This window comes from Symphalangus syndactylus, chromosome 9 (genome assembly GCF_028878055.3).
Source record: "Symphalangus syndactylus isolate Jambi chromosome 9, NHGRI_mSymSyn1-v2.1_pri, whole genome shotgun sequence".
Classification (NCBI taxonomy): Eukaryota; Metazoa; Chordata; class Mammalia; order Primates; family Hylobatidae; genus Symphalangus; species Symphalangus syndactylus.
The window spans coordinates 56,915,001-56,934,700 of NC_072431.2; the positions used below are offsets into that span (position 1 = coordinate 56,915,001).

Consider the following 19,700-nt stretch of genomic DNA (forward strand, 5'->3'; position numbering starts at 1 on the left):
CACCCCAGAGGCAGCCTGTGGGCATAAACCCTCTCCAACTCCTTGCTTCATAGCAGGACAGCTCTGCAGGGCAATTTTCTCACCAAAGACCCCTTAAGTCTCATCTGGCTGTGGCCTGAGATCACATCCTTGCTGGACTTCCCCTGTGCCCCATCTTCCCCCAGCCTCCATCAATAAACCGTGTCCTCTCCTCTCCAATTCCCAACTCAGGCTTTGCTTCCCAGGACCTGATCTAAGGAAATATCTCTCTTGATAGGTTCTCCCTCTATGGTTTTGACATTTTGATTTAATTTAATTTTTAAAGAAACTAGGTCATTTGTCCTGCAGAGTCCCCATTGGCTGGATGTGGCTGATCGTACCCTGGGGTGCAGTTGGCTTTTACTGCCAGCCTCTCTCTTGCTCTGATTCACCCTTTGAGGTCTGCAGCCCCTGCCTGTGATGCAGACAGGACACCAGTGCCACAGATTCACATCCCAGGCAGCCACCAGCCCCCAGGCCCCCAGTCATGTGGATGATCAAGTAGAGCTCTGTTGAAAAACAACCCCAACAGGCCAGGCGCAGTGGCTTATGCCTGTAATCCCAGCACTTTGGGAGGCCGAGGCGGGAGGATCACTTGATGTCAGGAGTTTGAGACCAGCCTGACCAACATGGTGAAACCCCATCTCTACTAAATACAAAAAATTAGCCGGGCATGGTGGTGCATGCCTGTAATTCCATCTACTTGGGAGGCCGAGGCAGGAGAATCGCTTGAGCCTGGGAGGTGGAGGTTGCAGTGAGCCAAGATTGCACCATTGCACTCCACCTTGGGCGATAAGAGTGAAACTCCATCTCAAAAAAAAAAAAGCAAAAAACAAAAAACAAAACAACAACAACAAAAAACAACCACAACAAATTCTGTAAAATATTCAAAAAGGTTTATTACAAGCCAGAGTGAGTGACCATGGCCCGAGGAACAATCTCAAGAGGTCCTGAGACAGTGTACCTAAGGGCTGGCCATGGTGCTCATGCCTGTAATACCAGCACTTTGAGAGGCCAAGGTGGGTGCATCATTTGAGTTCGGGAGTTTGAGACCAGCCTGGCCAACATGGTGAAACTCTGCCTTCACTAAAAATACAAAAATTAGCCAGGTGTGGTAGCGGGTGCCTGTATTCCTGCTACTCAGGAGGCTGAGGTAGGAGAATCACTTGAACCCAGGAGGCGGAGCTTGCAGTGAGCCGAGATCACGCCACTGCACTCCAGCCTGGGCTACAGAAGGAGACTCCGTCTCAAAAAAAAAAAAAAAAAAAAAAGTATACCTAAGGGGGTTGGGTTATAGGTTGGTATTATACACTTTAGGGAGACAGGAATTGTAGGTAAAATTATAAATCAATACATAGAAGATGTACATTGGTTCAGCTTAAAGGGGTGGGTTATCTTGAAGCAGAGACTTATTGGTGGATTCAGAGATTTTCTGATTGGCAATTGTTTGAAAGAGTTAAGCTTTGGCTAAAGACTTGAAGTCAGCAGAAATAAATGCTTGAGTTAAGATAATGGGGTAATATGGTTTGGATCTGTGTCCCCACCCAAGTCCCAGGTTGAATTGTAATTCCCACTGCTGGAGGTGGGGCCTGCTAATATGTGATTGGATCATGGGGATGGAGTTCTCATGAATGGCTTAGCACCATCCCCCACCTTGGTTCTGTAGAGTGAGTGAGTGTGCACAAGATCTAGTTGTTTAAAAGTGTGTGGCACCTCCCTCCTCTCTCTCTTGCTCCTGTTCTGGCCATGTAAGACGTTCCTGCTTCCCCTTCCCCTTCCGCCATGATTAAAAGTTTCCTGAGGCCTCCCCAGAAAACGAGCAGGTGCTAGGACCATCCTTCCTGTACAGCCTGCAGGAGCATGAGCCAATTAAGCCTCTTTTCCTTATAAATTACCTGGTCTCAGGTATTTCTTTTCTTTCTTTCTTTCTTTTTTTTTTTTTGAGACGAAGTCTCACTCTGTTGCCCAGGCTGGAGTGCAGTGGCACGATCTTGGCTCACTGCAACCTCTGCCTCCCAGGTTCTAGTGATTCTCCTGCCTCAGCCTCCCGAGTACTGGGATTACAGGCACCCACCACCATACCCGACTAATTTTTTTTATTTTTAGTAGAGACAGGGTTTCACCATGTTGGCCAGGCTGGTCTTGAACTCCTGACCTCAGGTAATCTGCCTGCCTCGGCCTCCCAAAGTGCTAGGATTACAGGTGTGAGCCACTGTGCCTGGCAGGTTTTTTTTTTTTTTTAATAGTAATGTGAGAATGAACTGATACACAGGGATTGTGGACACCAAGGTTTTTGTTATGTAGATGGAACCTCAGAGGTGGCAGCCCTCAGAGAGAAGAGGTGGTAAGTGTCCCTTTTCTGACCTTAAAAGGTGTCATACTCTGAGTTGATCTCTCCTAGATCTGGGAAAGTCCTGGCTTCTCTTTCTCTACAGATGCAAATTTCCCCCACCGAAGATGGCTTTGCAGGGCCATTTCAAAATATGTCAAAGAAACATATTTTGGGGTAAAATATTTTGATGTCCTTCAGGGTCTGCTATCTGTCATGTGATGCTATACCAGAGTTAGGTTGAAATTTGAGATCTTATTGCCACAAAGAGTCTGTCCTGTCAGTCTTATGATTTCTATTTTAATGTTAATGCTGGCCAGTTGTGCCTAAATCCCAAGAGGGAGGAGGTATAATAGACATGTCCAACCTCCCTCCTTATTATGGCAGACAATTCCATTTTTCAGGTTTCTCTGGGGTCTTCTTGGCCCAGAGGGAGTCGATTGAGTCATTTGGTTGGGAGTAGTTTATTTTTGGTTTACAGCTCTGAGCCTGGGAGCAAGACGGGGGCCCTCCTGGCTAGAGTCAGGCTGAACTGCAAGGTGGGAGAGGCCTTTCAGGGCTGGCTGTGCTCATTGTGGGACTTTGACATGGGGCTGTTTACAGTTCCTGAACTACCTCTTCTCAGCTTTTCCTGTCTTACTTGGTGAGGTCTTGTGAAGTAGTGAGCCTTCTCCAGTGGATAATAGGAAACCAGGGGTTTCATGCACACCTTGCATTGTTCTGGGGGAGCATTTATCTCTAGTAGCCAGCAGGGGGTGGCATCATGTACCAAAGGCGTGAGCCTGGCCCAAGGGAGTGGGAGCAGAGGGCTTTGCAGATTTGGGAGAAGTCAAGGTCAGGTCCCCCTATGCCCCACCACTCCTTTGTGCTCCACCACAGCTCTCTGGCCTCACCACCAAGCACCATGATAGCTGGAAATGAGACTTGCAGATTTTTCTCCAAATACCTTCCAGTCCTTCACTCAGGGTGGGCATGTGGCTGGGGATGTACCATGTCTGCAGCTGGCTTGAGCAGAGGTGAGAGTAAAGGTCGTGCAGGGCAGCCCCTTGTCCACATGCATCCGAGGCCTATTTTGCTGGGCACACATTTTGGGCCTCTCATGGGGCAAACATCATCACCCAGGTTTTAAAATCAGGTGTGGCCCTGGAAGTCCTTTCTCTTGCCACTGAGAGATACAGCACCCCTGAGATGAATTAGCCGCTCTGGCATGGCCCTTCCACCATAATTCTCCGCATGGGGCTATTTGTTCTGTCTGTCTCATCTTTTCCTTTTTCTGGCTGGGATTCTGGTGCCACAGCTGCCAGCCTGGTCCCAAATCTCATACCAGGGCCGCAGCCCTGAGAGGCTAATTCCGTCAGAGCCTTATTGGGTTGCAAGCTGCCCGTACAATGTCTTAGACAAGGGCATGCTGCTCTGAGATTAAATTCTTCCACGGAGACGGGGCCTGTCTTTCCTCATAAAACATGAGCTTCTGTCAACATCAGTGCCCTGGGATCTAAAGGGAGCTCTGCTGTTGAGTCTGAGGGGACAGGGACAAGGAGATGACAAAGATGCTGCTCTCTGGGACTACCTGCCTCTTGAGGGAGAGACTCCAGGCATGTGGGGAGTGAGTCCCGGGTTGGAATTCTTAGCTTCTCACCCTACTGGCTGGGTGGCTTTAGGTACCTCACTTTGCCAGCTGGAGCCCCAGAGCCCCTACCTGGGAGATGGTTCACGGCGTAATGTTGCGGTGCAAATGTAATCAGAGAAGGCAAAGTGTCTGGCACATACTTTGTGATCAAGCTGCATTTGTTGTCTCTGCTCCCAGTATCTTCCCCAAGAGTCTGAAATTCCTACTTTTCAGGGTAAAGCAAGCACAATACACTCTTCTGGGGTTTTCACTTGAGTTTAAATGGATTAAGCAACATATGAACATTCAGTCTTTTTTAATGTGGATGCTATACTCTTTTTTCCCTTTTCTTCACTCTCCATTAGAAACTGTCAGTCCAGCTGGGTGCAGTGGCTCATGCCTGTGATCCCAGCGCTGTGGGAGGGCAAGGTGGGAAGATCCCTTGAGGCCAAAAGTTTGAGATGCAACATAGTGAGACTGCATCTCTAGATGTATACATAAGAAATTAGCATGGCATGGTGGTGTGCGCCTGTAGTCCCAGCTGCTTGGGAGGCTGAGGTGAGAGGATCACTTGAATCCAGGAGGTCGAGGCTGCAGTGAGCTATGATCGTGCCACTGCACTCCGGCCTGGGTGGCAGAGTGAGACCCATCTCAAAAAAAGAAAAAAAATAATGTCAGCCCAGTCTAGGGTAGGAGTGAGGTGTGGGATGGGCAGGGTCCCTCTCCCTGACCCAACCATCAGCTGCAAACCCCTCCTCCGTCTGCCTGCTCGTGTCTGTAGTCTCAAGTCTCTTGGCTCTTGTGGTACTGTGGCTTTGGTGGAGGCTCTGGCCTTAGTGGCTACTAAGTGTGCCCTGCTAGGAAAGAGAAGATGTTTTCGGGTGTCAGGAAGAAAACTGTGTGCAACTGGAGAGGGAGCTTGGTGTCTGGTACTATTCTAGGTGCTTAGGACACAACAGCGTAGAGTCAGCCAACCCTCCTTCCTGGGCTCATATCCCAATGGGAAAGAACCACCAATAAACAGAAAGCATAATGCTTAAAAAGATTCTTCAGCAGCCGGGCACGGTGGCTCACACCTGTAATCCCAACGCTTTGAGAAGCCAAGTAGGGGTGGATCATGAGGTCAGGGGTTCGAGACCAGTCTGGCCAACATAGTAAAACCCTGTCTCTACTAAAAATACAAAAAATTAGCTGGGGGTGGCGGCAAGCGCCTGTAATCCCAGCTACTCAGGAGGCTGAGGCAGGAGAATCGCTTGAATCCGGGAGGCGGAGGTTGCAGTGAGCCAAGATTGTGCCACTGCACTCCAGCCCGGGTGACAGTGTGAGACTCTGTCTCAAAAAAAAAAAAAAAAAAAGATTCTGCAGCATGCTAAAGAGTACCAAGCATCATGAGAAAAGGAAGCATCAAGCTGCTAAGGGGCTATGAGTACAGGTAAGGGGTGAGAAGTAGCTCCTGGGGAGAGGTTGCAAAATCCTATAAGGCTGCTGGAAGGTGGGGCTCAGTGAGAAGGTGACTTATTTTTTATTTATTACTATTTTTAACATTTTTATGTATTTATTTTAGAGAAAGGGTCTCACTCTGTCAGCCGGAGAGCAGTGGAATGATCATAGCTCATTGCAGCCTCAACCTCCTGGGCTCAAGGGATCCTCCTGCCTCAGCCTCTCGAGTAGATGGGACCACAGGTGTCACCTACCACCATACGCAGCTAATTTTTTTCTTTACTTTTGGTAAAGATGGGGTCTCACCATGTTGCCCAGGCTGGTCTGGAACTCCTTGCCTCAGGCAATCCTCCTCACCTCAATCCCCCAAAGTGCTCGGATTATACCAGTGTAAGCCACCACACTTGGCCTGAAGGTGACTTTTAAACAAAGACTTGAATTACGCAAGAGGAGTAGTCAAGTGGAGATCTGGGGGAAGGGTGTCCAGGCAGAGAGAACAGTCAGTGCCAACGCCCTGGGGCAGGAGTGTGCCTGGTGTGTTTCAGGCACAGAGGTGGGAGATGAGTGAAGCCGTGAAAGGATTTTGGGTTTTACTCTAAATGAGATGGGGAGGTACTACAGGGGTTTTGTTTTGCTTTGTTTGGTTTTGAGATGGAGTCTTGCCCTGTCGCCCAGGCTGGAGTGCAATGGTGTGATCTCCGCTCACTGCAACCTCTGCCTCCCGAGTTCAAGTGATTCTCCTGCCTCAGCCTCCCAAATAGCTGGGATTATAGGCACTGCCATCATGCCTGGCTGATTTTTGTATTCCTGTAGAGATGGGGCCTCACCATGCTGGCCAGGCTGGCCTGGAACTCCTGACCTCAGGTGTTCCACCCACCTCAGCCTCCCAAAGTGCAGGGATTACAGGTGTGAGCCGCTGTGCCTGGCCTGTTTTATTTTTAAGACATAGAGTCTCACTCTGTCTCCCAGGCTGGAGTGCAGTGGCGCCATCATAGTTTACTGCAGCCTCAGCCTCTTGGGCTCAAGTGATCCCCCAACCTGGGCCTCCCAAAGTGCTGGGATCACAGGCATGAGCCACCGAGCCTGGCTGATTCAGGGCTTTGATAAAAGACATGACATTATCTGCTCTAGGGACACAAGAATAGAGCAGGTTGACCAGTTAGGAGGTGGTCACAGCGGTTCACATACGAGATGATGGCCCTAGATCTGAACTTGGGTGGCTGCAGTGAAGTAGGGAGATTGGTTTCTGGATGTATTTTTGTAAGTATTTCCAGCTGGAGTGGATGTGGGATGTGAGGGGAAGAGAAGAGTCAAGGATTATTCAAAGCTTTTGACCCAGGGGCCCGGACAAACAGAGCCTCCATCAACAAGGATGGAGAAGGTGATGTGAGAAGTTGGTTTTGGATGGAAGGCTGGGGGTTCAGTTTTGGACGGGTTGGCTGAAGGTGTCTGTTAGACAATTCCATGGAGATACTCAGTCGGAAGTTGGATATAAACATCGATCTAGAGTTTGGGAGAGACAGCCAGGTTAGGGATGTCACTAGCCCATAGATGTGAGTCACTAGCCCATAGATGGAATTTATAGACCATGAGACTGAACAAGGTCAAAGCAACAAGGATATAGGAAGAAGAGAAGAGAACAGAAGTCTGAGTCCTGGAGCCCTCCAAAGTCAAGGAGAAGAGAATAAACCAGCACAGGGGTTCAAGAGGCTGCCAATGAGGGGGTGAATGGGGGTCATTGTCGACCTTGGCAAGAGTACTGTTGGCAGAAGCCACATGTTGAAGCCCTAACCCCTATCACCTCAGAATGTGACAGTGTTTGGAGACAGGGTCTTTAAGCAGTGAATTAAGGTGAAATGAGGTCACCTTAATCTAATAGGACTGGTGTCCTTATAAAAAGAGGAGCTTGGCCGGGCACAGTGGCTCACGCCTGTAATCCCAGCACTTTGGGAGGCCGAGGCGGGCAGGTCACAAGGTCAAGAGATCGAGACCATCCTGGCCAACATGGTGAAACCCCATCTCTACTAAAAATAAAAAAATTAGCTGAGCATGTAGTCCCAGCTACTACTCGGGAGGCTGAGGCAGAAGAATCGCTTGAACCCAGGAGGCAGAGGTTGCAGTAAGCCGAGATTGTGCCAGTGCACTCAAGCCTGGTGACAGAGTGAGACTCTGTCTCAAAAAAAAAAAAAAAAAAAAAAAAAAAAGAGGAACTTAGACCCAGATGTGTGCAAAGGAAAGATGATATGAAGACACAGGGAGAAAACAGCCATCCACAAGCCAAGGAGAGAGGTCTCAGAAGGAACCAGCCCTGCTAACACCTTGATCTTGGACTTCCAGGCTCCAGAACTGTGAGACAAGACATTTCTGTTGTTTAAGCCACTCTTGTGTTGTTACAGCAGCACCAACTCCGAGGGGCTTAAGAAAGTGTGGGAAGAGAGAATGGGAACAGGGGAATATGGATAACTCTTCAGAGAGATTTGCTATAAACAAGAGCAAAGACAAGGAGTGGTAGCTTCCAGAGGAAGTAGGATCAAGGGATTTTTTTCCCTTTCTTTGAACCTTATTTATTTATTTATTTGATGGAAGAGATGGGAGACATAACAGCTGGTTATTTTGCTGCTGGGAATGATCGCCAGGCAAGAAAGAGTATGGAGACCACTGTTCTACTTTCTGCTTCTATGATATCAACTCTTTTGTTTTATTTTTTCAAGATTTCACATAAAAGTGAGATCATGCAGTATTTGTCTTTCTGTGTCTGGCATTTGCTTTTCACTTAACATAATGACCTCTGGGTTCATCCCTGTTGCTGCAAGTGGCAGGATTCCATCCTTTTTTATGGCTGCATAGTATTCCACTGTGTATATATACCACATTTGCTTTATCCATTCCACTCATTACTGGACATTTGGGCTGACCCCACATCCTGCAGGGAGGGGGAAAGGGATGATGGGAGGATGTTGGTTAAGGATACAAAGTGATGATTAGATAGGAGGAGTAAGTTCTGGGGTTCTAATGCACAGTGGGGTGCTGATAATGGGCAGTAAGGTATATATTATAAAATAGCTAGAAGAGAGGCTTTTGAATGTTCTCACTACGAAGAAATAAGTGCATGAGGTGATGGATATGCTATCTACCCTGATTTGATTATTGTGATTATTACGCAACATATATATGTATCAAAACATCAAATCGTATCCCATAAATATGTGCAATTACAATGTGTCAGCATTTTTTTTATTTTTTTCTAAGAGACAGTCTCACTCTGTTGCCCAGGCTAGAGTGCAGTGGTGTCATCACAGCTCACTGCAGCCTTGAAATCCTGGGTTCACGTGATCCTCCCGCCTCAGCCTCCTGAGTAGCTAGGATTACTACTACTAGGCATGCCAGGATCATTTTTTTACATTTTATTTCTTGTAGAGTCTTTGTATGTTGCCCAGGCTGGTCTTGAACTCCTGGCTTCAAGCAATCCTTCTGCCTCAGCCTCCCAAAGCACTGGGATTACAGGCCCAGCCAAAAAAAAAAAAATTATTAAAGAAAAAAAGAAAAAAAGATTATGTAGCACCCTGTCAAGTTGAGTTATCTCTGCCTTTTGTTGTGTTTGAACTCTTTTACCACTCTGCACGTTGTAGATAACTGATAGGATGTAAGTGATTCTCGTCCATCGAAATGCAAATGAAGTGTGTCTACTGGAAGGCAATTTATTATCACTCCATGGATAGATCAGTTTTGCATCTATTTGCAAATTTACATCAGCACTGTTTATTGTGGTGCTTTCAATCCTTCTTTAAACCATTTGTAACATCTTACTAGTTCCCACAGTAATTAATGAATTAAAGAGGATCTTTGACATGTGTTCACTTTGTATTTGTATGAGAGTCATTTTTCTACCTGAAAAAAAATCCTTTAATAAGATGCTGACAGATGATAGGTGTCTTTAGATGTGCTCTTCTGATGGGTTAAATTTTTCCATGATGCTGAAGATCTGAGAAAAAGCAGACCCCTCTCTGAAACTTACCTGGGAAGTTCTGAGTTTCTGAGTTTGGGCTATTGAGAGAGACTTTTTTTTTTCTTTTAGGCGGAGTCTCATTCTGTTGCCCAGGCTGTAGTGCAGTGGTGCAATCTTAGCTCACTGCAGTCTCCGCCTCCTGGGTTCAAGCAATTCTCCTGCCTCAGTCTCCTGAGTAGCTGGGATTACAGGTGCATGCCACCACACCCAGCTGATTTTTGTATTTTTAGCAGAGACACGGCTTCACCATGCTGGCCAGGCTGGTCTTGAACTCTTGACCTCAGGTGATCCAACTGCCTCGGCCTCCCAAAGTGCTGGGATTACAGGCATGAGCCACCATGCCCGGCCTGAGAGAGACTCTTTAAGTGTACTCATAAGCTGAGTCCTGGCTAGGGGATTGACCCAAGTTTCCCAAGAGTGAAAACTCTTGGTCCTGTGTGGATTGAGGGATCCCATTTGTATTTTGGCTGCAAGTCTGTCTGGCAACACCATGATTTTTCATGCTGAAACCCCTACGGAATTCAGAAATGCCCAGCATGTTTTTTTTTAATGTTTATTAAATGTTATAAAATGCTTCAGTGTTCTAGAATCTGATTAGGTTTGACCTTGTACAGTCTCTTTAGGAATACTACCCCTGCTTCTGAATAAATGTATGTACTTTTTGATTTGTGGCCTCCTTCTCTAGTTCTCAAAGGTCTACTCAATCTTTCAAGCTTGGACCAAGTGCTGTCTCCTTCAGGCAGCCTTCCTGGATTGCTTGCAGATTGAAGTGACTGCTCTCTACTGTATAGCTCAAATCCTCTTCCCATCCTGGTTGCATTTAGATGTTCATGTTGTTTCTTTTGGTAGATTCATTTGTTCATTCATTCATTCATTCATTCATTTCTCAGAGGTTTTTGAGCACCTGCTCAAAAACAGGCACTGTGCTAGGCCTGGCATGCAGGTATAAATGCATCAAGTGCCCTCCTTCTCTGTGCCTGCATCCTTGGGCGGGCAGTGGGCTGGGCTTGTTCTCAGCACCTAACACAGCACCTGCTGCCAGGTGACAGGTGTTTGATAAATAAATAGATGCCAAGAGGCCATCTGACCACCTCTCCTGCACTTCAGCACATCTTATTTGTTTAGATTTTACCTGCTTTGCTAAATCACGCTTTAATTAACATTCTTCCTCCCTTGATGGGAGGGCAGCAGCTGCAAGGTGGTTTGGAAGCTGTTAGGAATCTATCAAGTCTCCGCAGCTACTTTAGCCTGGGGCCCTGGGGCTGCCTGGTTCCTAGGCTGGCTGCATGCCCTGGGCAATCCCCTACCTTCCCCTTCTCAGCCTCGTCTTCCTCCTCTGCCGCCTCTTGTCTCTTGGGAGCTCTGAGATGAGAGGAGTGGGCTTGCATGGGTGCATCCACGTGGCGTGGCTACCATCACTGCTCCTCGGCAAAAAAGGCTCTGCCTCCATGGCCGCTCAGCCTTGACTTGGGGCTCCTATTTTCCGAGCCGCTGAACCCTGCGCAAAGCAGCCTGTGCCCAGGCAGGGCCAGACCAGGCAGAGAGGTGACACCCTCTGCCCTCTGGGCAGCATAGCATCTGCAGGGGCCTGGATGCCTTGAAGTGAGGCTGCCTTCAGGAGAGGACAGAGGGTAGGGACGGCAGCAGGGCAGAGCCATGAACGTCACAGGGTGGGAGGCAGGCCCGCCCCCTGGTTCCCACTTTGCAGGATGACCCTGGAAGAGGGACAGGTGTGGTCTGCAGAAAAAGCATCAGTATCAGCTGGTGATTGTGGCTGAGCCCCTGTCCTCCTGGGGTCTTGCTGTGGAGTGGACACAGGAGAGGCTTCCTGACCAGCCACCTGCCACCCCTCCTGCAGTCTCACTCTGTCTGCCATGCTGGTCACTGTGTCTTGCCTGCTGGTCACCATTTAGCAATGGTCCCACATGTGAGCAGATGCTGACATGCCCATTGAATAGGGGGTCCATGGAGGGAGGGAGGTGGTGGCCGGCCCCAAGTCACAAGGGAGATGGGTGATGAGATGGTGGGCCAGGGACTGATACTGGGGAAGGGGCTGCTCTCTCTTTATTGAACCACAAAGGCTTCAAGGTCATGGGCTCCAAAGGCTCGGTGAGACCTACAATCTAAGCTGGAGCATAGGGACAGGGCAGCCAGGGACCCCCATTCTCTTCCTCCGTTCCCCTTTCCCAAGGCTACAGGAGGGTCAGTAGGCTCAAGGATGTTCCAAACTTTCAGGCAAACCAGGCTGTTGTCAACATAGTAGGTTTCCTGTGTGAACATCAGGGGGCCTGGCCCAGTGACTCACACCTGTAATCCCAGTGCTTTGGGAGGCCAAGGCAGGAGGATCACTTGAGCCCAGGAGTTGGACACCAGCCTGGGCAAAATAGCGAGACCCCCATCTCTACAAAAACATTTAAAAATTAGCTGGGCATGGTGGCGCACACCTGTAGTCCCACCTACTTGGGAGGCTGAGGTGGGAAGATGGCTTGAATCCAGGAGTTCAAAGCTGCGGTGAGCTATGATCACACCACTGCACTCCAGCCTGGGCGACAGAGCAAGACCCTGTCTCTAAACAAACAAACATCAGAGAGATCAGCTCTCAAAAGAGAGAGTGTATTCAGGAGTTGCAATCTGGGATACATATGCTATGACGAATCGTAGGTGCATCAAAAGAATTTGGGGCTGAGGGGAGCTTTTATTTTATTTATCTATTTTTTTTAAAGACAAGGTCTTGCTCTGTCGCCCAGGCTAGTGTGTGGTGGTGTGATCATAGCTCACTACAGCCTCAAACTCCTGGGCTCAAGTGATTCTCCTGCCTCAGCCTCTCGAGTAGCTGGGATTACAGGTGTGTAATGCCCAGCTAATTTTTATTTTTTGTAGAGACAGGGTTTTGCCATGTTGGCCAGGCTGGTCTCAAACTCCTTGCCTCAAGCAATTCTCCCATCCCAGCCTCCCAAAGTGCTGGGATTACAGGCATGAGCCACTGTGCCCAGCCAGAGAAGCTTTTGAAGACAAAAAAGGAGAGAAGTCCATGTAAACTGTTTTGAAACAAAGACATTGATTAAAGGGGCTCATTGCAGGAGCTGGCAATTACTCATTGGTAGAAGCAGCCGTCGTTGGGCAGGTGTTGTTGTGTGAGGGGCTTATTCGGAACCCTGGTTTTTTGTTTCTTTTTTTGTTTGTTTGTTTGTTTGGTTTTTTTTGGAGATGGAGTCTTGCTGTGTCACCCAGGCTGGAGTGCAGTAGCGCGATCTGGGCTCACTGCAACCTCCGTCTCCCAGGTTCAAGCGATTCTCCTGCCTCAGCCTCCCAAGTAGCTAGGATTATAGGCACGTGCCACTGTGCCTGGCTCATTTTTGTATTTTTAGTAGAGATAGGGTTTCACCATGTTGGCCAGGCTGGTCTCGAACTCCTGACCTCAAGTAATCGGCCCGCCAAGTGCTGGGATTACAGGCGTGAGCCACCGTGCCCAGCCTGGAACCCTGGGTTTTAGAGGGGTTCCTTGCATAGTTCCCATCGTAGGCCTATGTGCAGGCGTTTTTTCGTGTGTGTGTGATAAGTCCTGTTACAGGCATATGCGCACGAGGGTTCCCTCTCCGTGGCTTCCTGGTGGCAGGCACTGTGCTAGGTGCTGACTCTGTTTTGAGATTGGTAATGTCCACACTATATGAGTGTCCCGGGGCTGCTATAACAAAGTACCACAAACTGGGTGGCTTAAGACAACAGAAATTTATTCTTTCACAGTTCTGGAGACCAGAGGCCAGAAGTTCAAGCTGCTGGCAGGGCCATGATCCCTCCAAAGGCCCTAGGGGAGGATTCTTTGCAGTGCCTGGTGGCTCTAGGAATCCTTAGGGTCCCTTGTTTTGGGGATACATCACTCCAATCTATTTCTGCCTTTCACATGCCTTCAGCCCTGCGTGCCTGTCTTTATCTCTTTCTTCCTTTCAAGACACCAATCACTGCATCAAGATTCACCCAGATGACTGATCCAGATGGCCTCATTGCAACTTGATTACGTCTGCAAAGACCTGTTTCCAAATAAGACCACATTCTGAGGCTCAAAGTGGGCATGAATTTTGGCAAGGATACTATTCACATCTGTTGTTGAGGCTGGGTGTGGTGGCTCATGCCTGCAATTCCAGCACTTTGGGAGGCTGAGGCAGGAGGATTGCTTGAGGCCAGGAGTTTGAGACCAGCCTGGGCAACATACTGAGACTCTATCTGAACAGAAAATTTTAAATAATTAGCTGGGTGTGATGGTGCACCCCTGTAGTCCCAGCTACTCGGGAGGCTGAGGCAGGAGGCTCACCTGAGCCCGGGAGGTTGAGATTGCGGTGAGCGGAGATTGCACCACTGTACTCCAGTCTGGGTGACGGAATGAGACTCTGTCTCAAAAAAAAAAAAAAAAAAAAAAAAAAGAGTTGCCGGCGTTTCCAGGCTTCATCAAGAGAACACAGGGGAGGGCCCCTCTGATCACAGCTACCCACCCGACCCTCAGCCATCCTTTCCCAGCCCAGCTGGGGACCCTGAGGCTCAGTGGCATGTGATGTTCCTGAGGCCCTGGGTCCCGCAGTGGTAGAGATGGGAGTCCCTGCTAAAGCCCTTGGAGACCTGCCTCTCCCCATAGAGTGGTCGGATTCTCCCTCACGGCGTGCCTTTGTCAGCATCCTCCAGCTTGTTGTATAAAAGTTGCCCTATAACAACGTTCAGTATCATGAGTCCAGTTTTCCCGAAATGAGGATATGGCCAAACATCTGATGGGGGGGGAAAAAGGCAACTCTTCACCAATCAGCTAGAACCCTAAATGCATGAGTAAGAATTAAAATAGCCATTCAAATATTTTATGTTAATTAACGTCTCTGGTGATGATTCAGTCTGGAGAGAAGTAAGCGAAGCGCTGGTTCACTGGTTCACTGGCAGGCTGTTCAGGGTGGCGACATGCTGAAGGAAGGAGGTCGGAGGAGCTGGGTCCATTAATACTCACTGCTGTGGGCATCTCTGCCCTGCAGCACCTGGGTAGGACCCAGCCCTGCTGCACAGAGATCTTTTCCTCTGAACACAAAATCAGTCCATGGGAGCTTCTTTCTTTTGAGACGGAGTCTCGCTCTGTCGCCCAGTCTGGAGTGCAGTGGCGCATTCTCGGCTCACTGTAACCTCCACCTCCTAGGTTCAAGCCATTCTCGTGCCTCAGCCTCCAAAGTAGCTGGAATTACAGGTGCATGCCACCACGCCTGGCTAATTTCTGTATTTTTAGTAGAGACGGGGTTTCCCTATGTTGGCCAGGCTGGTCTCGAATTCCTGACCTTAGATGATCTGCCCCCCTTGGCCTCCCAAAGTGCTGGGATTACAGGTGTGAGCCACCGTGCCTGGCCATGGGAGCTTCTTACAAAGGTCATAGCATTTGGGTTGGGGTTTGGGGTGGGTAGGGAACCCAGTGACTTGGGCTCCCCGGGAAGAGGGGGATTCGGAAAACACTGGCTGAGAGCCTGGGTTGAGACTCTGTCCTGTGCTGCCTAGCTCAGCCTCTCTGAGCTCCAGGTCTCCTCCTGGATACCATGAGAATGAGGCCAGCATGTGCCTCAAAGCCTGCAATGAGGATTAAATGCCTCCTGTGCACAGAGTTTAGCTCAGTGCAAGGCACGCCTAGTGGGCGCTCAGCTCGGTGAAAGTCAGCCACCGTTATCCACACTTGCTGGATGAATGCATTGACAGTGAATTATTTTGAAATGATCAGCAGTAGGAGGTGGGCCTTGCTCCCTCAGTGTCACCCCCAGCAAGGGACTACCTTCTCTCCTTGCGAACTCTCGTGGGTCATCACACATGGACTCAGAAGGTGCTGTCTGCTCCTAGCGTTCAACCCTCAGAGCAGAACAACCATGATTACGATTCTCACTTGTGTCTGCTCTTTAAAGTAAACAGCCCCTTCACACCCTGAGAACTTACAGATTGGTAAGGATATAAATGCATGCATTTGTTTGAGGCCGTTGGGGAGAAGAGTGGCATTCTGAGCATTGAGAAGGACTGAGTCATGCTCTCAGGGTGTACCATTGGATCAACTCCTCGGAGGGGTCAAATGTAATTTTAGAGCAGAATTATTATGATCCGTGATAGAGCTGTTACACTTATAAGAACAATTTATTTTTTCAGTTCTAAGCAAGGATTTTGGCTCTTTTTAAAGGGTTTTCCAAAAAAGCTTAACGTGTGCTTTGGAAAGGGAGGGGTTTGAGAGCCGTGGCAAGAGGCTGAATTGGCCTCTCTCTGCTGGGCACATCTTTGTTCCAAAGGTCTAAGTCGTGGTGACATGCCCTCATGATACGTGGGCTCGGGGACAGCCTGAGCTTCCTCATCAAGTACCACTTCCTTTTCTTTTTTCTTTTCTTTTCTTTTTTTTTTTTTTTTTTTGAGACAGAGTCTTACTCTGTCACCCAGGATGGAGTGCATTGGCGCGATCTCGGCTCACTGTAACCGCCGCCTCCCAGGTTCAAACGATTCTTCTGCCTCAGCCTCCTGAGTAGCTGGGATTAGAGGCACCCGCCATCATGCCTGGCTAATTTTTGTATTTTTGTAGAGACTGGGTTTCATCATGTTGGCCAGGCTGGTCTTGAACTCCTGACCTCAGGTGATCTGCCTGCCTTGGCCTCCCAAATTGCTGGGATTATGGGCGTGAGCCACTGCACCCGGCTGAATTAATTCAATTTTAATTGTTTCTTTCTTTCTTAGAGACAGAGTCTAGCTCTGTCCTCCAGGCTGGAGTGCAGTGGCGTGATCATAGCTCACTGCAGCCTCGAACTCCTGGGCTCAAGAGGTCCTCCTGCCTCAGCCTCCTGAGTAGCTGGGACTACAGGTGCGCACCACCACACCTGGCCAATTTTTAAATATTTTGTAGAGACGAGGTCTCACGGCCAGGTACAGTGGCTTATGTCTGTAATCCCAGCACTTTGGGAGGCCAAGGTGGGCAGATTACCTGAGGTCAGGAGTTCAAGACCACCCCGACCAACATGACAAAACCCCGCCTCCACAAAAAAATACAAAAATTAGCTGTGCATGGTGGTGGGCTCCTGTAATCCCAGCTACTCAGGAGGCTGATGCAGGAGAATCAGTTGAACCAGGAGGCAGAGGTTGCAGTGAGCCGAGATCGTGCCACTGCATCCTAGCCTGGAGAACAGAGCGAGACTCTATCTTAAAAATAAATAAATAAATAAATAAAGAAAGAAAGAGAGAGAGAGAGAGATGAGGTCTCACTATGTTGCCCAGGCTGGTCCTGAACTCCTGGTCTCGGCCTCCCAAAGTGCTGGGATTATAGGCGTGAGCCTCTGAGCCCAGCTCAATTTTAATTTTCAAAATAACTGGCTGGGCACGGTGGCTCATGCCTGTAATCCCAGCACTTTGGGAGGCCAAGGTGGGCAGATCACCTGAGGTCTGGAGTTCGAGACTAGCCTGGCCAACATGGTGAAACCCTGTCTCTACTAAAAATACAATTAGCCAGGCATGGTGGCAGGTGCCTGCAATCCTAGCTACTTGGGAGGCTGAGGCAGGAGAATCGCTTGAACCTGGGAGGCAGAGGTTGCAGCCAGCCAAGATCGCACCATTGCACTCAAGCCTGGACAGCAAGAGCAAAACTCCATCTCAAAACAAACAAACAAACAAACAAACAAACAAACAAACAGTAGGATTGAAGCAATCTGCCCCCAGTCCCCTCTAATCCTTCCCCAAAGACATGCCCTAACTATTCCAGTTCTTGCTCCATCAGTGCCTTTGGTGTTCCCACTCACACCCTCAGCATCCTAGACCAGTTCCTGGGGATTTTGTGGAGTGCATCCTTGCCCTGAAATCACTTACTGTTGGAAGAAGAAGGCGCACTCTCAGAGAAACAGCTGTATCCATAGAGCAGGTTAGCCAATGGTGCATTATTTCTGGAAGATCTTCAGAATATTCTGCTCAGATTTATTGCAAGTGTGGATTTAGTTTCTTTCCTGCAGTGTTACCAGTTGGTAAGGACTTATTTTGCCAAGGTAATTTGTTCTGCTCTGGCCCAAGCAAGATGCAGCATGGGAAGACATGAAATCTTCAATTTGGAAAAGGAAAGAGCATAAGTTCTGAAGTGTAGCACCCGCCAGTGCAGGCAGGTCCCTAGGGAAGGCTGTGTGAGAATTCTATAAAGTTTTAATAGCTCGAGACCCAAGGTAGCAGAATTAAATGCAAGCCTGGGGACCCACTCTTCTCTTGATCATATAAAATGCAGGGAAATCTCTGCATCAACTCCGAAAGTTCCTCTGGTCTTTGGGCAGAATGTGGATGCTTTGGAGTTTCGAGGCACATGTGAGCCCTTCTTGTCTCATCACGAGAGATGGAGCTATTTTCTGGACTTGCCGAAGAGTATGATTACCCTATAGCTGCAGGACCCGGGGAATAGGAAACAATCGTGGGATAGAAAACGGTCACTTCCCAGTGAGGTGCGCAGACCCACCGTGACTGCGCCTCATCCATTAATGTGAAGTGAGGTTGTTTTCTTTTTCTCTCTGATGTGTTCTGCAGCGGTGCTGTTGAAAGCAGGCTTCATCTCCCTGTAGTCATGCTACCTACCCACGTGTCAACCTACCTACCTGCCTATCTATCTACCTACCTATCTACCTGCCTACCTGCCCACCTACCTGCCTACCTACCTACCTGCCTACCTACCTACCTGCCTACTTACCTACCTGTCTACCTACCTACCTACCTACCTACTTACATATCTACCTGCCTACCTACCTACCTGCCTACCTATCTACCTACCTGCTTACCTATCTAACTACCTATCTACCTGCCTACCTCCCTCCCTACCTACTATCTACTTACCTACCTACCTGCCTACCTACCTATCTACCTGCCTACCTATCTACCTACCTAACTACCTATGTACCTGCCTAACTACCTATGTACCTGCCTACCTACCTATCTACCTGCCTATCTATCTAGCTACCTATTTACCTGCCTACCTACCTACTTACCTACCTGCTTATCTGTCTACCTACCTACCTATCTACTTGCCTACCTATCTACCTACCTGCTTACATATCTGTCTACCTATCTACCTGCCTACCTACCTACCTGGCTGCCTACCTACTTACCTATCTACCTGCCTACCTAACTACCTATCTACCTACCTACTTATCTACATACCTACCTGTCTACCTACCTGCCCATCTCCCTACCTACCTACTTGTGTACCTATCTACTTGCCTGCCTACCTATCTGCCTACCCACCTGTCAACCTACCTATCTACCTGTCTACCCACCTACCTGCCTGCCTGTCTACCTACCTACCCACTTAACCTACTTAGATAAGCAGGTACCTATCTACCTATCTTGAGAAGACAGGAAACAGCTAACTATCTTCCTACCTACCTTTTTCCCCCAATAACTACAGTCTTTCTGTGCTTATGGTTTTATTCTGGGAACCTACACAAGAACTGAGGCAAAGCCATGGGTGAGGGAGGTGGGGGAAAGACCCCTGCTGGGTGATGGCAAAGCCTCCACCCCCAATGGTAGAGTGGCTTGGCAGGGTCCTTGTGTCATTGGTTCCAACCCTCAACCCTCTGGCATGAGGCGCCAGTCTCCTCCCCACAACTGAACTTGTCTCCCAGGGCAGACCCACCAGAAAGGCTCCTGTGAGCATAAGGGCTGGTCTGCCGTGGCTCCCCTCGAGCAGGGCCAGGTACCCACGCTGATTGGATACAGCTTTGGGCTGGGCATCGTGCCTTGGGTCAGGATTTTCATGATGAAATAGCTGAGCACTGGCCTCCTGACCAAACATCTGCCGAGTCTGCGGAGGGCGATTTACTCCTCAGGAGGCTCCAAGATGAAGGGCAGGTGCCTCAACGTGGTGGCCCCGTCTTCCGTGATCCAGATGTGCCTGCCCTGAGGCTTCCTTCCTGCAGCCCCCTTCCCCGCCCCTGCCATCCGGCCCCTGCATCTCCTGCAATGGACACGTCTCCATCCCTGGCTCATACGCCGTGTCCTCCTGTCCCAGTGCCTTTGCACATGCTGTTCCCCATGCTCCAGTGCTCTTTTCCACCCTGTCTGTCAAAATCCCACCCACTCTTCAAGGCCTGCCTCACATGCTATCTGCACAGTCCCCGGTAGCTCCCCTCCCTGTCCTCACCAGGTCTGGACACCCCCTACTGCAGTTTGCTTCACACCACACCTGTGTGTGCCTGCCCCCCAGCACTAGGTTTAAGATTTTTGAGGGCAGATACCTGATGGACCCTTACCTTACACCCAGCAAGTGCCAATCGATCTTCAATAGGAGCGTGAGA

General features: G+C 49.1%; 1 long non-coding RNA gene across 1 annotated transcript in view; it reads left to right on the top strand.

The window, feature by feature from the left end:
- LOC129489580 (uncharacterized) overlaps positions 1-19,700 on the top strand; it is a 98,282-nt gene that overhangs the window by 61,228 nt on the left and 17,354 nt on the right. The gene's annotated exons all lie outside the window — the stretch shown is intronic.